Source organism: Adiantum capillus-veneris, chromosome 24 (assembly GCF_014529385.1).
Source record: "Adiantum capillus-veneris isolate H3 chromosome 24, ASM1452938v2, whole genome shotgun sequence".
NCBI lineage: Eukaryota > Viridiplantae > Streptophyta > Polypodiopsida > Polypodiales > Pteridaceae > Adiantum > Adiantum capillus-veneris.
Genome location: NC_140954.1, coordinates 28,551,122 through 28,566,460, shown reverse-complemented (window position 1 = coordinate 28,566,460; position 15,339 = coordinate 28,551,122).

Genomic DNA, 15,339 nt, shown 5'->3' with positions numbered 1-15,339 from the left:
GAGAAACTCAAAGAATGTGACCCTCTTATGTGTCTAAGTACATGCCAAATAAGTAGAGTGGATCAAGAGATTTCCTCAAATTGGCATATGATCTCTCCACTCAGCCGTCGCCACAAGTGCTACGTCACTTCTACAATAGATTGATGTTTTTACCAAGCTACCACATGCAAGCCTTTGAAGAGGCTTTTTATACAGGTTTTTTCACTTATGACAGTAGAGTTTTTGGACCAACGGTGAGCATTGGCGACATAAGATATGAATCTTACTTGAAGATGATCAACCCATGGAGGTTCTATTGAGAAAAGATTCAGACTGAAGACCCAACAAAGGCAAAGACCCATTATGTCAGGGACAACATGGACATGGAGGGGGGAAGTGTTGACAGCAAAACAAGGAAAAGCTACACCATTTTTGTATTATTGAAGTTTGATGAGAAGCTGAACATTTTGTACAGGTTAAGAGATCATTTTTCGTGCAACCCTAATTCCAACAATTGGTATCATAGCAGGTTGCGTCCTCTCGTGCTAAGTCGCCAGTAGCTCCATCACACGCCTGCTCACTTTCCCCAATTTTAGTGAGCTTTGGCAAGCATTTGCAGGTCAACAAAATTTTTGGGAAAACTCGCAGATCTTAGTCTGCTCAGATTTCTGATTTGGGCTCATTTCGGCCTCTGTTTCCACTACAAGCAGTATTGCACAGGCTATTTCACATTTTGTGCAAAATATTTGTCAGTGTTTTTTCTACATAACAGGTACCTTACAGTCTTCTACGGTTTGTGCTATATAGCACGTTTTGTTCCCACTTCGTTTCTCCTCTTTTCAGGCAATTTTCACATCAAGTGCAACATTTACCATGGTTGACAACAACATAGATGTGTTCAAGATGTTTGTTGCTAAGGACATATTGGATGGGGACAATTACCCTATGTGGGCTTACATGATGCAACATGTTCTTGTATCAAAGGGCATCTGGAATATTGTGTAGGGCATGGATGTACGTCCTGGTTTTGAGGATGTAGGCAATGTTGAGGATGTGGTAGGTCTTGCTGCTGTTAGAGTTGTTTTGCCTACGACAAAACAAGCTCGTTGGGATGTAAAGGATGACAGGCTCATGCATTGATTGAGTCGTTTGTGAAGCGCACGATTACTCCTCACATTCGTTCAGCGAAATCTACAAAACGTGCTTAGGATATTCTGGATGGTCTTTATGCAAGCCACAATGAGGCAAAAATTGCATTGCTGCATAAAGAGCTGGAGTCGAAGATTATGCATGAGGAAGATGATATGGACACTTTCCTTGCTGGTGTCAACAAGGATATCAATGAGCAACTTATTTTTGCAGGTGAAGTTATTTTAGACAGTTCCCTTGTCTAGGCTATTCTTGATGCCTTGCCAGACTCTTACCAGACTTTTGCTAGTACTTGGAGACTCATGACCCAAGGAAATCTTAAAGTTGTCAAGTTTGATGCATTGTGCACATTTCTGTTGCAAGAGTCACTTTCCAAAAAGAACAGGACTAGACAGCGTGCAGTTGAACAGACTTTTGTTGCTGCTCAAAGAAAGGGTGGTAACAGCAATGCAGCCACTTCTTATGGTTCTTCTGCGAGTGGAAAACCACCTGTTACTAATGCTTCTACTGGCAACAATTCGCCTAGAAATTTTGGTGATAAGGGCAAAAAGAAGATGTGTTGCCATTATTGTAAAGCTAATGATCACTTGATCAAGCAGTGTCCTAAGTTGAAGGCCAAAGAGGCTAAGAAAAAAGAGGGTGGTTCCAGTGCAAATGCTAGTTCCACTACAAATGCAACTATTGTTGAGTCTTCTATGAAAGGAGACTATGATGCTGATGTTGATGCAGAATGGGCTTTTAGTGCAAAGTGTACCTATAATCCTACTGCCCATGATGCATGCATGTCAATTGCTGCAGATTCACATGTGTGGTATTTTGACAGTGGTGCTACAAAGCACATTACCTCACATCGTGATTTGTTCACCTCTCTTGAGTCTGTCCCTCATGGGAATTCAGTTACTTGTGCCAACAATGCCTCTTATCCGGTTTAGGGAGTTGGAAAGATTGTGCTGATGCATGGTTTTTAGGACCCCTTCTGAAGATGCAATAAAGGCACAGTCAGTTGTTGGGGAGATGAGGATACTCTAGTCCAAGGGATCTCGAAAGAGAAGAAAAATCTACTTCACAAGCACCAAAGAGTAAAAAGTGCCATGGACAGAAGATACATGGGAACGAGCTCTTATGCATGCCTACAACCTATATCTTACAGAATAGCCCATTCTAGGTGTGAATTTCTAGTGAAATTTACACGAGGATGTTCGTGTGGACTCACAGCACAGCATACTCCGTTTTCACTTTTTGACCAACAGTAAATTTTTTTTACCACAGTAAATATTTTTCACCTACATGGTAAATACAAATCACTTTTTACCTACAGTAACTTTTTTTACCCATGGTAAATATTTTTTACTGCACCATAAGTATTTGGTAGGTAACAGTTCACTGTTACTAGAAGCAGTGATTGGGCATCAACAATGCAGTTATAGGAGGAGAAAAGGGGAAAATCTTATGGTAAAGGTGAGTCAACAGGGATAAAGACTTTTGAGTTGAAAAGAGACATGCTGATTTTTTCAAAGAACACATGTCAAAAGAAGCCATGGTTGAGGATTTTTTGAGAATTTGATATTTAGGAGGACCCAGCTGCCACCTCCCCCCGCAGGTCCCCCCCTCACATGTGCAGAACCTCCAGTTTCAACAGCCACCTTACCTGCTCTTAAATGCTGGTCAAGGCCTTATCCCCATGTGTCACAATCAAAAAAATCAGCATTTACCGTCCCCTCTCACATCACTCTAGAGAATATCTTGATGGTGACATATCAGGTGACCTCAATCTGTTGACCACCCTAAGCAAAAAGTAACCCCAATCAGCGGATTTAAGCATGTTTATCCCTAATCCTAAACCCTCTCAGAAACCTATATAAGGAGGCCTTCTTTCACTCAAAACCAACACTTCACCCACTTCACCAAGCAACGAAGCTATGACGACATTGCTCACAACGAGGAGCTATGGATGGAGCTCTACTCTCTCTCCCTCTCTCTCTCTCCCTCTAGTATGCTACATTACTAGCCCTAAAACCTAAATAAGGAGTCTTCTCTCATGCTCCATGGCCACCATCCTCGCCATCATTCTCTAAGGTATTGATGTGTTGCTAGTAGGATCATACCTACTTGCTGGGTTGATTGTTTTTGACAAGGGGTTATGCCATCCTTGGCTTGCTTCTCTATATCCTTGTTATGTATGATCAAATGCCGTTGTATTGTTAAGCTGATGTCTTGTGTATATATATGCTACATAAGGTCCCTAAGCTTCGTTTCTATGTGTTTTGCCATATGTTTTGATGCCATCATAATGCCAGAAGTCTCACTTGCCTATGTGCACTATGTGTGAGGTCCCTAAACCTCTTAATTTAGGGTGGGGTGCCCCCTTTGTGTTGTTCTTTGCTTGTTTGCATGAGGCGTGGTTTGTGGAGTGTGCACGAGTACAGAGGCCACCCGATTGCACTGCTCTTTTTCCCGCCATCATGTGCTTACGACTGCAAATGGTAGTTCTTTCACACGTGTCGATGCACTTTATGTACCTGGGATCAAGAAGAATCTTTTGTCTATATCTGCACTTGCTAGACTTGGTCTTGTAATCAAATTTGTGGATGCCAGATGTACATGATCTCAGTTTCGATGATGAAATTGTTGCATCTAGCATTTTATGTCATGGGTTGTAGAAGCTCACTTTGTATGACAAGTGTGGGTAGAATTTTGCAAATGCAGTTGTGGATTCTAAGGATATTTCATATGAAAAACTTTGGCATGTACGTTTTGGGCATCTGAATTTTGCTAGTTTGTTGCGTTTGCAAAAATCTGATATGGTTGCTTCTTTGCCGCCTCTTGAAGCACCTGTCAAACATGTTTGTGAAGGCTGTATTTTGGGTAAGATGCAGTGTTCAAAGTTTCCAAAGGATGGTTCAGTTAGGGCCACATGCAGGTTGCAGCTTGTGCATAGCGATGTTTGTGGGCCCATGCAAACTCCGTCCTTGGGAAATTGCCTTTACTTTGTGACTTTCATTGATGGTTACTCCAGGCATGCATGGGTATTTCCACTTGAAGTGAAGTCCGAAGTGTTTATGTGCTTCAAACAATTTCTGGCTATGGTTGAAAATGTCTCGAAATGTACTATGGGCACCCTCCGTTCCGATCGAGGGGGGGAGTATATGTCTCATGAATTAATGCATTTCTGGCTAGTCGTGGGACAAAACACCAAAGTACAATGCCTTATATGCCTCAGCAAAATAGTGTTGCTGAGAGGAAAAACAGGTCACTTACAAAAATGGCACGGTGTATGGTCAAAAGTCAAGCTTTGCCGCATTCTTTTTGGCTTGAGGCCATCATGTGTGCCACTTATATACTAAATAGGTGTCCTACCAAAGCTTTGCAGTCTATTACTCTATATGAAGCATGGCATGATAGAAAGCCTTCTATTGAGCACATGCATGTTTTTGGCTGTTTGGCATATGCTTTGGTGCCACAAACACAACACAGAAAATTGGATGATAAGGCTGTCAAATGTATTTTTGTTGGTTATAGTGCTAAAAGCAAAGGTTACAGGTTGTATCATCCACAAACAAAGCGTATTTTGGTTTCACAAGATGTTGTGTTTGTGGAAGATTTTGTTTAGCCCTTGCTGTCGTGTACTAGAGACAACTATGTCAGCTCACATGACATTTATGACACTTTGTTGCCTCTTTTCAGTGGTGGAAGTATGAATGTAAATTCCAATGAGGCAAATATATAGCCTATGGGGGTTTCTGAAAATGTTACAGATCAGCCTATTTCTCATGTGGATGTACTTGATGAGGAAAGGGTTAAAAATGAGCAGGCTAGATATATGCCAAAATGGCTCCTGCATACATTGCGTGACAGTAAAATGGATGCACCTTTGTTTAGTCGTACTCATTCAGGCTCTTGCCATGCATCTTATGCATCAAATTGTTATGCTCTAGCTATGTCTAGCTTGCATGATGTTGATGAACCTCTCTCTTTTGATGAAGCACATAATTCAGAAAATTGGATGGCTACCATGCAATCAAAATATGATGCACTTATAGAAAATGACACGTGGACTTTATGTGGTTTGCCTCATAAAAGGCCATTGTTACGAAAGTGGGTTTACAGGTTGAAATGCAAGCCAGATGGTGAGAATGATCGTTATAAGGCTCGACTTGTTGCAAAGGGTTATGCACAGGAAAAAGGCATAGATTATGAAGAAAATTTTTCTCCCACTTGTCGTATGACTACTGTGAATTTTCCATGTGCATTGGCAACTCATTTTCGTTGGATGTACATCAATCAGACATTGTTATTGCTTCCTTGAACGGTGACATATTTGAGGAAGTTTATGTAACGCAACCTCGCGCTTTTGTCGAGAAAGGACAAGAGGATAAGGTGTGCAAATGTAACAAAGCTTTGTATGGGTTGAAGCAATCTCCTCATTCTTGGTATGAGAAGGCTGACACTCATTTGGTCAAATGAGGCTTTCATAACAGTCCAACAGAAAGCACATCGTATGTAAAGCGTGAGGTGATGTACTTCTCATTGTGGTTCTTTATGTAGATGATTTGCTGATCACTGGACCAAACGAGAGACATATTGCTGAATTTAAGGCTAATATGAATGCTACTTTCAAGATGAAAGATTTGGGGCTGTTGCATCATTACTTGGGCATATAGTTTAAGCAGTGTGATGGTGGTATTGCCTTGTGTCAAAAAAGCTACATAGAGACATTGCTATGTAAGTTTGGACTTGAGGATTGCAAACTTATTGCCACTCCCATGGAAACAGGTTTGAAGTTGAGTCTACATGATGTTGGTGATCCTACATATGTCACTCTTTACCAAAATGTTGTTGGATGCCTCATTTATGTATGCAACTCGAGACCGGATATTCAATTTGCAGTCTCACAAGTCAGCATATTTATGCATAGCCCATGGTCTACACATTGGGCCCATCATTTGTACACACTCTTTATTCTTTACTAAATAAAAGAATAAGGGGCTCTCTCACATTGTGATGACTAGCTCCACTCACACAGTGTCCCTTTTGCTCTTCTCCTTCCTCGCATTTCCCATGCACCATGCACCGCTTTTACATCTAACGTGCTTACACTCGTGTGAGACGATACAAATGTCCATGAGCGCTACCAAGGTTTCTTGATTGCATTCAATCCCATGATTTGGGTCACGAAGGACAAATGCTCTTAATTACTCCCCTTCCATTGACATGTTTCATTCTCCTTCCTATCAGAAAGACAATCTTTTAACGAGCCCTTCTAATGACAATGTTAACCCTCACGGCTCACGGACACCCCATCACCTACGACGGACGTGTATTATGTATTTGGTAGATTCAGGTACCGGGCTTGTCGGACCAATAGGAAAAGGGTAAGAGTGATCGCCGATGAGAGGCGCACTCTAACTGGGACATTCAAGGGATTAGTTGGCTAAGCATGGGCGCCCAAGTGTGAATGGGGTGAGCTCATATAAAAGCCAACTAAACCTAAAATTCACTCATTCTCTCATTTGTGCAATAGAAGAGTGCTCTTGCTCCATCTCCATCTTCTTCTTCTTCACCTCCTTGTGTGTGTGTGTGTGTATGTGTGTGTGTGAGAGAGAGAGGGAGAGTGTGTGTGCGATCGAGCATTACGAAGGCACCACGGTGGCGAAGCGGTTGAGCGCGGCACGACTGCAGCTTCTTCTTCATCGCGGCGAGGAATCCACCACGAAGGCGAGCGTAGAGCGGTGAGTGACACACCCTTTGCTCTCTTGAGCTTGCTAGTTTAGGCTTGTTGTGTGCTTGGAGCCATTTGTGGCTCGCACACAGTGTATCGGCAAGTCCTTTGCTTCGACAGTGCGGTAAGGAGCGCACATTTTTGGCGCCGTTGCCGGGGAAATGCCCTACACTAAGCTCGGTTAAGCACTTTACGCTTTCTTGTGATGCAATTTCAATTGAAGGATTTGTGAAGAAGGAAGGTGTGTGGTTGTGTGGAGAAGGATTTGTGAAGAAGGAAGGTGTGTGGTTGTGTGGAGAAGATTTTTGTTACACTGTACTGTTTTTTTTGTTTTCTGTAAAGAAGGAGTTACAATTTTTTTGCAATGTGTTGTTAGAATTAAGGTATTAGCTATGGAATGTTAGTTCTGTAAGGTTCAATGTTAGTTCTGTAAGGTTAGTTTTGTAGATCTGTTAGCTACTGTAGTACTGTGTAAACAGTGTTAGAGTGTGTGTGGCAGTATCTCTATTAGCTGTAAGTAGATAAGTTAGGTGTAGGTTAAGTGTGTGTGTGTGCGCGCGTGCGGCGCGGCCGCGGCGACTTTATAAAAATAAAAAATAAAAATCTTTTTTAAAAAAATATTTTAAAAAGAAGGATCGGGCTGGGGATCATTCCCCAAGCTCAAGCCCAAACCCAGACCTCAGTCCTCAGTTTTAAAATATAGTTTATACACCTTTTTATATTTTAAAACTATTTTTAAGATTTCGAGGACTATAAAGACTATTTTTAGGATTTCGAGGGCTTCACGTAGCCGAATAGAGAGCCGTAAAGCACGGCACGTTCCTTTAGCCAAAACGCTCGTCTTGAGCTATTACACGCCATATTTTGTGGTTCGGTTACAAAAAATAACCAAAAATAACGAAAAACTTGGGTTATAAACACCTTTTAAAAAAAAAAACTACGTGAGCGGCCTTCACGGGCACTCACCAACGCGCTTAGAGTGTGGAAGTCATATGAACCTACGCTCTGGACGAGTGTTAGAGCACGAGCATATTGGTAGTGCCTCCATTTACGCGGGCACCCATTATTCCTCCACCCTAGGTTCTGGACCTTCGGCCGGGACTCAAGGTAGCGCGACCCAAGATCCTCATATCGCATCTAGTGATTCTTCCTCTGACTACGAAGTCATGGAGGGGTATCCTACACCAAACCCTGATAGTTCAAGTCAAGACATGCATGCCATGGGTCCACGGCCCGGGTCCAGCGTGTTTAGCCGCTTAAAAGAGACCCTTAGTAGAGCTACTCGCTCTGAACATGCGGTTAATGAAATAAATGAAGGGAGTGGGGAAGTAAATTCGTCATTCATGCCTAAAATAGACTCTATGCTTCTTGAGAGTGTGCATGTGAATGTTCCATCCACTGCACCTCCTGATCCTTTAGGACTATCTCCCTTTGAGGTTTTACTACCCGATGGTAGGAGTCTTGCCGAAGTACAAGAGATCGAACGCTATATGCAAGCAACAAGGGAGAGGGAAATTGAGAACCTACGAGGGCTAGAACAAAGTCGAGCCCTGAAAGCAAAGGCTCCTATGACAACAATCATGCCAGCCGAGCAACCGAGTGCTCCCAAGGTAGCAGTCACAGAGGGGCAAGCTATGGGGAGCAATAATGCTTCCACTTCAAGGGAAACCTCCAGCACGCCAGGCCTAGATGGGATATTCCTAAACAAAAATTGGGAGTATGACCTACAAGCAGAAGCTTTAACTGATCGGTACACAGGACACACTTATCATGTGGGTTGGTTAGATGTTCTACAATCCACATCGGGTGCTACTAGCATAGATGAGCAACAACAGAAAGTCTGTGATGTCCTCCATAGGATTGTCGAGTTAGAAAGATAGAACACAGGGATCAACATGCCTTCAACAGGCCTAATGAGATTCTTGGATACGGGAAAGGCCAACCAACCAACCCTATCACAAATGGAGACTCTCTCAGTGAGCCCCATTGATCCTCCATATGTTGTTTCGCCAGGAGCCTCAGTACAATCTGAGCCCACAAGTGGCAACTTTACCTTCCCAGATCTAGCTCATCTTTCTCTTAATGACACTACGGCTACCATGCATATCCCAATAGTGAGCATGACAAGAAATACACCATGGAGTTCATTTGTTAACACAACGCCGATGCCTAGTAGCATAGTGCCCCCAACTATACCTACATGTATGTATCAATCATGTGCACATGTCGTACCTCAGCCTCATGTAGCTCCTACACCTCCGATTATTCCAAGAGCTTACAATCCACAATGGAATTATCCAAGCTCTTATACAAGTGGAGCCATGCCATTTAATAATAACATGCCATATCAGGCACCCCCTATGCCTAGGGCCACGCCTGTAAACTTTGGACCACCGTCTGGTACACCACCATACAAAATTTGGGACCCAAGAGCCGCGCGTATGCCAAGGCCAAGGCCAACTCCCATCTCACATGTGGTTCCAGGAGCACATACACCCATTATACCTGCTCAAATAGGAGATTTGGTAGCATTTGCTCAAACTATCGGTCGCTCTATTGCGGAAAACATGCGTAGTGCACCTGATAGAGAGCCTAGGAGCAAGGCAGTTCAAGTAGCTAAGCTCACACAGAAATTTAGTGGAGACGGAGATGCTAGAAAGCATATGGAAGTCTTTGAACATGTGTGCGATTCCTTGGAAGAGCACAATGAGCTACATAAGTGTAAGGCTTTGAGTTTGACCCTAAGCGGAAAGGCTGGAGATTGGTATAGAACCTTAAGAGTAGAAGAGAAAACGATCTACTCTACTCTTAGGAGACTGTTCTTAAAAGAATACATACGAGAGGGAGTACTTTGGGGTGTAGCCTCTCAGCTCCAGAAAGCCCAACGAGAAGAAGGTGAATCCGTGAGAGACTTCATTAGTCGCCTAAAGAATTTGAATTCTCGATGCAATCCAAACGAGAGACTCAACAACAACCAATTGCTCGATAGATTCATTAGGGGACTACGACATGAAAGTATCTATAATGGCCTAGTCATTAGAGGTATCACTACTTGGGAAGCAGTCACCATGAATGCAATCCAATTGGAGGATAATTTAATGATTGCAGGAGAAAGAGTGTCTGCCGAGCCGAAGTCAAGTAGCTCGCAAGCATCAGGGCATGAGCCAATGAAGATAAAGCCAATCATGAAAGAGCAAACGATATCTGAGATGACTTTGGCAGATCTCACCAAGGCCATCCAAGAAAGCCTTAGGGGTAATCGTGCTCCACAAAACACTCATATGTATCCAAGAAGGGAGCAACAATGGTGCTCAATTTGCTTGGGCTCACATACTACGAGTGAATGCCCTACTTTCAGAGTAAAGTTTAACGGGACTTGTAATGCGTGTGGTAGGTATGGCCATCAAGCGAAGGATTGCCTAATGCTTAAACGCATCATGGAAAATAGACCGCCTATAGCTTGGACAGACTCACCTCGAGTTCCTGCATTGATGCCTACCCCACCCATGGAGCAACAGTTGCCATTACAGCACATGGTCCCTAGAACCCAAAATGTGGTCCAAACCACACCGTTGCCACCTCCAGTGCTAGGACCGCAACCCCCTCATCCAAGAGTTACACCTATGAACCAAATAGGTTGCGAGTCATCTAGTACTTATGTAGATTGCGAAGAGGACATAGACTCTAGTATCACCTATGGAGTAGACATGCTTGAGGAGTGTCCCACGTACTATATGGAAGACCATTGGGGACAAATCAAACCGGTATATCAAGCTACTGCGCTAGCAGCAAGAGGCCAAAACATTAATAGTTTTACCAAGAGACCACCTCTTCAGTGCTACGAATGTGGTGGACCACATCGAGTAGCTGAGAGCCCCATTAGAATGCAAAAGAATGCTGCACTAATCCAAACAAGTCAAGGGAGTGCATTGGCAATGCCAATACTCACTTGTAATCGTTGTGGCATAGATCATTTGATCGCACAGTGTCCTAACAATCCAAACGCACCGAAAATCACACCATTGAACATAATAGAGATTGTTGATGGGACACCACCAACTATAAACATAGCACCAGTGAATGCACTCACACGGTCAATGCTCCAAAAGCAAAATTACATCCTCGAAGAGAGAGATGCTGCATCCATTGGCCGAGCGAGAAAGAAGAAAACACGAAGAAAGAAATCCCTTAATGCTTCTAGCTCAAAACCTAGTATAGACTAACATAGGGACAGGAGAGGATCCCGTGTATATGAATGACCCTGAGGATGACTCAGATTCGATAGAGACCACGGAGACCAAAACTGTTACTACAAAGGAAAAAGCCAGTGAGGAGGATCACGAGAGGGAATTACGACGAACACCAAAAGAGTATTCAAAGTTAAACTACCCAGTTGCGAACCCCCAAGATAAGCCACGAGAGACAAAAAATGAGGATTGAAAGAGAAAGATTGGAACCTATCCAAACCCAACAGTGGAAATTGAACGAGTCCAACAACTGAGGGGTTTGGTGGAAGAAACTCAACGAACATCAGAACCTGAACCCAAACATATCCAGATGTCGGACACAGTGTTTCCCACACAAGTTCAACCTCACAAGAACTACAGGCCGTTAGCTATACCCAGTATCATTCGGGAAGAGAGTGAGGGTAGGACATCTGAAAGTGGACACACACCTTTCCTACTAGAGAGAATGTTTGGTGAGGGAATACCCGACCCCCTTGAGGAAGTGGAGATTCCATCTTCACCATTCTCTTGTCAGGGTCCTACGTCCCACAAGATGCCATTAAATGTTGCCAAATTGATGGATTTCATGTCTTCAGAAGTTAGAACCACCATCATGTCCAAACTATATAAAGACCCCGAGCTAGTCTCAGCTCTTCGAGCCTTCCTCAATGGAGAATTACAAGCCGGATTACCACAGTTTGCACATATGAACAAACCTGACTCGGTAATGAATGATGAGGAACATTTAGCACCACCATCTGACCTAGCGGGACATGAATCTGTAATTGAAGTACCCGTTAACAAGTTGGGGCAATACTTTGAAGGTGATGAATCTAATGCTACTCTGCCAATCACTACTAAAGGATTAACTGTAAAGGGAGTCCTTGACGGTGGTGCGGGAGTTAGCATGGTGACAAAGAGTTGTTGGGAGTCTATGGGGCGACCTCACCTTGAAGCCATAAGCGTAGTGGTAAAAATGGCTAATGGATCTATTGTTACGCCTATTGGAATGCTAAAGGATCTCAGAATCAAGGTCTTGGGACACAAGGTAAGGCAGACTTTCATTGTTATGGATTTTTCCAAGCATCCTATGTTATTTGAGATGATCTTAGGGCGTCCATTCATGAGGGAAGCAAAAATGGTACATGACTGGTCCAAAAACCACGTCTACTTACAGTTCCAAGACTCTGTCATTCGAGTTGATCTTTTAAGTGGTCGAACGCATCCTCTAGGAAATAAATTCATCATTGATAATCGATCAGACACAACAATTCACTCAGCTCCATTACAATATTGTTACACGTGTAACGAAGACACGGATATTGGGGAGAACTCTCCTTATATGGATATCCTACCCGGAATGGCTGAGTCAGACAATGTCGATTGGGTACACCTAGCGGCAACTATAGATACATGGGGAGCTAGAGGAACAACCTGGGTAACACCAGATGGGGAAGAGATACCACACATTGCACCAGTAAACATGTTAGGTGTAGCGCATGTAACATCCGATGATAAGAAAGAGGCACACCTACCTGAGAGTGAAACCGATGATTCCTCAAAGGCTTCAGGCCAATACACATCAGAAACAGAATCTCAGGGAGAAATGGATTCAGAACCTGAGGAAACATCGAGTGAGCCAAGTATAGAAACTGAACACTCAAGGTCTAGTACGACCATCTATGGTAATTTATATGAGAGTGAAGAAGATACAAGCGAAGACCTATCAAGCGAGTCGAGTTCAAACATTTATCAAAATCAAAACCTTAACAAGAAACAAAGGTCATATAAGAGACGACGATATCGAGCAAATGTGAGAGCTAGGATAAACAAGGAAAGATCTACTGCAGAATGGCTTAGCTATCTAGGGGCATGTGATGCTCATCGAAAGCTAGTAGACAATTGGGGTGAACATCTCCAGAGTGTCATGTGGTGCAGCCCGCGACCCATTGACCTCGCTCAATTGGAGGTTACAGAGCCGAAATTGAGTCGAACTATAAGAAGACGTTAAAACCGAGAGTTAGCACAACAACAAAAGGAGGCAGAACTAAAAGAAAGGTCTCCGTCAGGACAAGAGCCTGCTGACTTACATACGGCTCCTGAACATTTTAAATCTTATACCACGGGGGAGCGAAAGGTTGTGTATGCCAAAGCCCAACGAATACCTACCAATGGAAGCAGTGGAGTCTATGATGGTCCAGCGGTAGTTAAAGAGATAGAATTAGTAGAACCAGGTGAGGAGTCTAAACCAGTCTTTATTGCTCAAGACCTTACCGAAACTGAAGAGGCTGTACTAAAGGAGCTCCTCAAGGAATACAAGGATATCTTTGCTTGGACATATCATGACATGAAGGGCGTTCCACCTTCTGTGGTGCAACATACAATTCCCATGATCAACACTGCTAAACCCGTCCAGCAACGACCCTATCCAATGAATCCTAAGTACGCCAAAATTGTACAAGAGGAGATTGAAAAACTTATCCAATGTGGATTCATATACCCTATTGAGCACTCAGAATGGGAGTCTCCAATAGTCATTGTGCCAAAAAAGAATGGGAAACTAAGAGTGTGCGTGGACCTCAAGAAAGTTAATGCAGCCACTAGGAGAGATCATTATCCCTTGCCATATTCAGAACATGTGCTTGAAAGAGTTGCGGGCAAGGAGGCTTATAGCTTTTTAGATGGGTACTCTGGTTACAATCAAATCACAATTGCATTAGAGGACCAAGCTAAAACTGCTTTTATCACAGAGTTTGGAGTGTTTGCATTTCGTGTTATGGCTTTTGGCTTAACGAATGCCCCTGCTACATTCCAACGATTAATAAACACTGCATTTAAAGAATTTCTAAGGGAGTTTTGTGAAGCTTTCCTAGACGACCTTTGTGTTTATTCTTCTTGGGAGAAGCATTTGTTATATCTATGAAAAATATTTGAAAGGTGCAGATTTTATCGCATCTCATTGAACCCTTTCAAATGCCAATTTTGGGTTAAGCATGGAGTCATTCTAGGGCATATAGTGTCCAAGAACGGGATATCCACAGATGAGAGTAAGATTAAAGCCATTGCCGATTTGCCACCACCTACTAACTATAAAGGAGTTCAAAGATTTATGGGCCATGTTGGTTATTATCGAAGATTTATTTTAAACTTTGCCGAGATAGCGCGTCCATTGTACAAGCTTCTTATCGAGTTTCACTGGACGGAAGAATGTCATCAATCTTATGAGTTATTAAAGAAGGCCCTAACAAGTGCTCCAATCCTGCAACACCTGATTGGAATGTACCTTTTCATGTGCATATTGATGCATCAAATTTTGCTATTGGGTGTGTTCTAACTCAACCAGAAGAACATAAATTGGACTACCCTATTAGCTTTGCGAGTCGCCAATTAAATGATGCCGAGATGAACTACACTACTACAGAGCGCGAAGGTCTAGCCATGATTTACGCAGCAAAGAAATTTCGCTATTACCTTCTTGCTACCAAGTTTGTGTTTTATGTTGATCATCAAGCATTGCTATATTTGGTAAACAAGCCGTGTTCCACAGGTCGAATTACACGATGGTCGTTAATTCTTCTTGAGTTTGACTTCACCGTTGTTGTGAAGCCTGGGAGGAAACATGTCATGGCAGATCATTTATTTCGTATCCCTAATGGCGAAGCTCCTACGGGGGTTGATGATGAATTTCTTGATACTCCTTTGTTCATTGTTGAGACAATGCCTGAATGGAGTGAAAAGATTGTTAACTTCTTAATTAATGGTTTTCCACCCAAAGAACTACGAAAAGATATAGCTCGAAAATTAATCAAGGAATGCGAACCCTATTGCTTACTGGCTGGAACTCTCTATAAGAGAGGAAAAGATGATGTTCTTAGACGCTGTGCCCGCGAGGATGATTATTTATATATTCTACAAGAGGCACACATGGGCGTAGCTGGTGGTCACTTTTCAGGAAACTTGACTGCCCGAAAGATCTTACAGTCAGGCTATTGGTGGCCCACTCTGTTTAAGGATGCATCACTTTTTGCAAAGGGATGTGATGAATGCCAACGCTTCAAGAAGCCACAAAGAAGTGATAGGATGCCTCTACATCCCATCAAGGTAACCCAACCATTTGAAAAGTGGGGCTTAGACTTTGTAAGACCGATTAGTCCGGCTGCACGTAACACGCAATCACGATATATCATTGTGGCTACAGACTATGTAACCAAATGGGCTGAAGCAAAAGCAACACGAAAGGCGGATGCAAAAACAACAGCTAAGTTC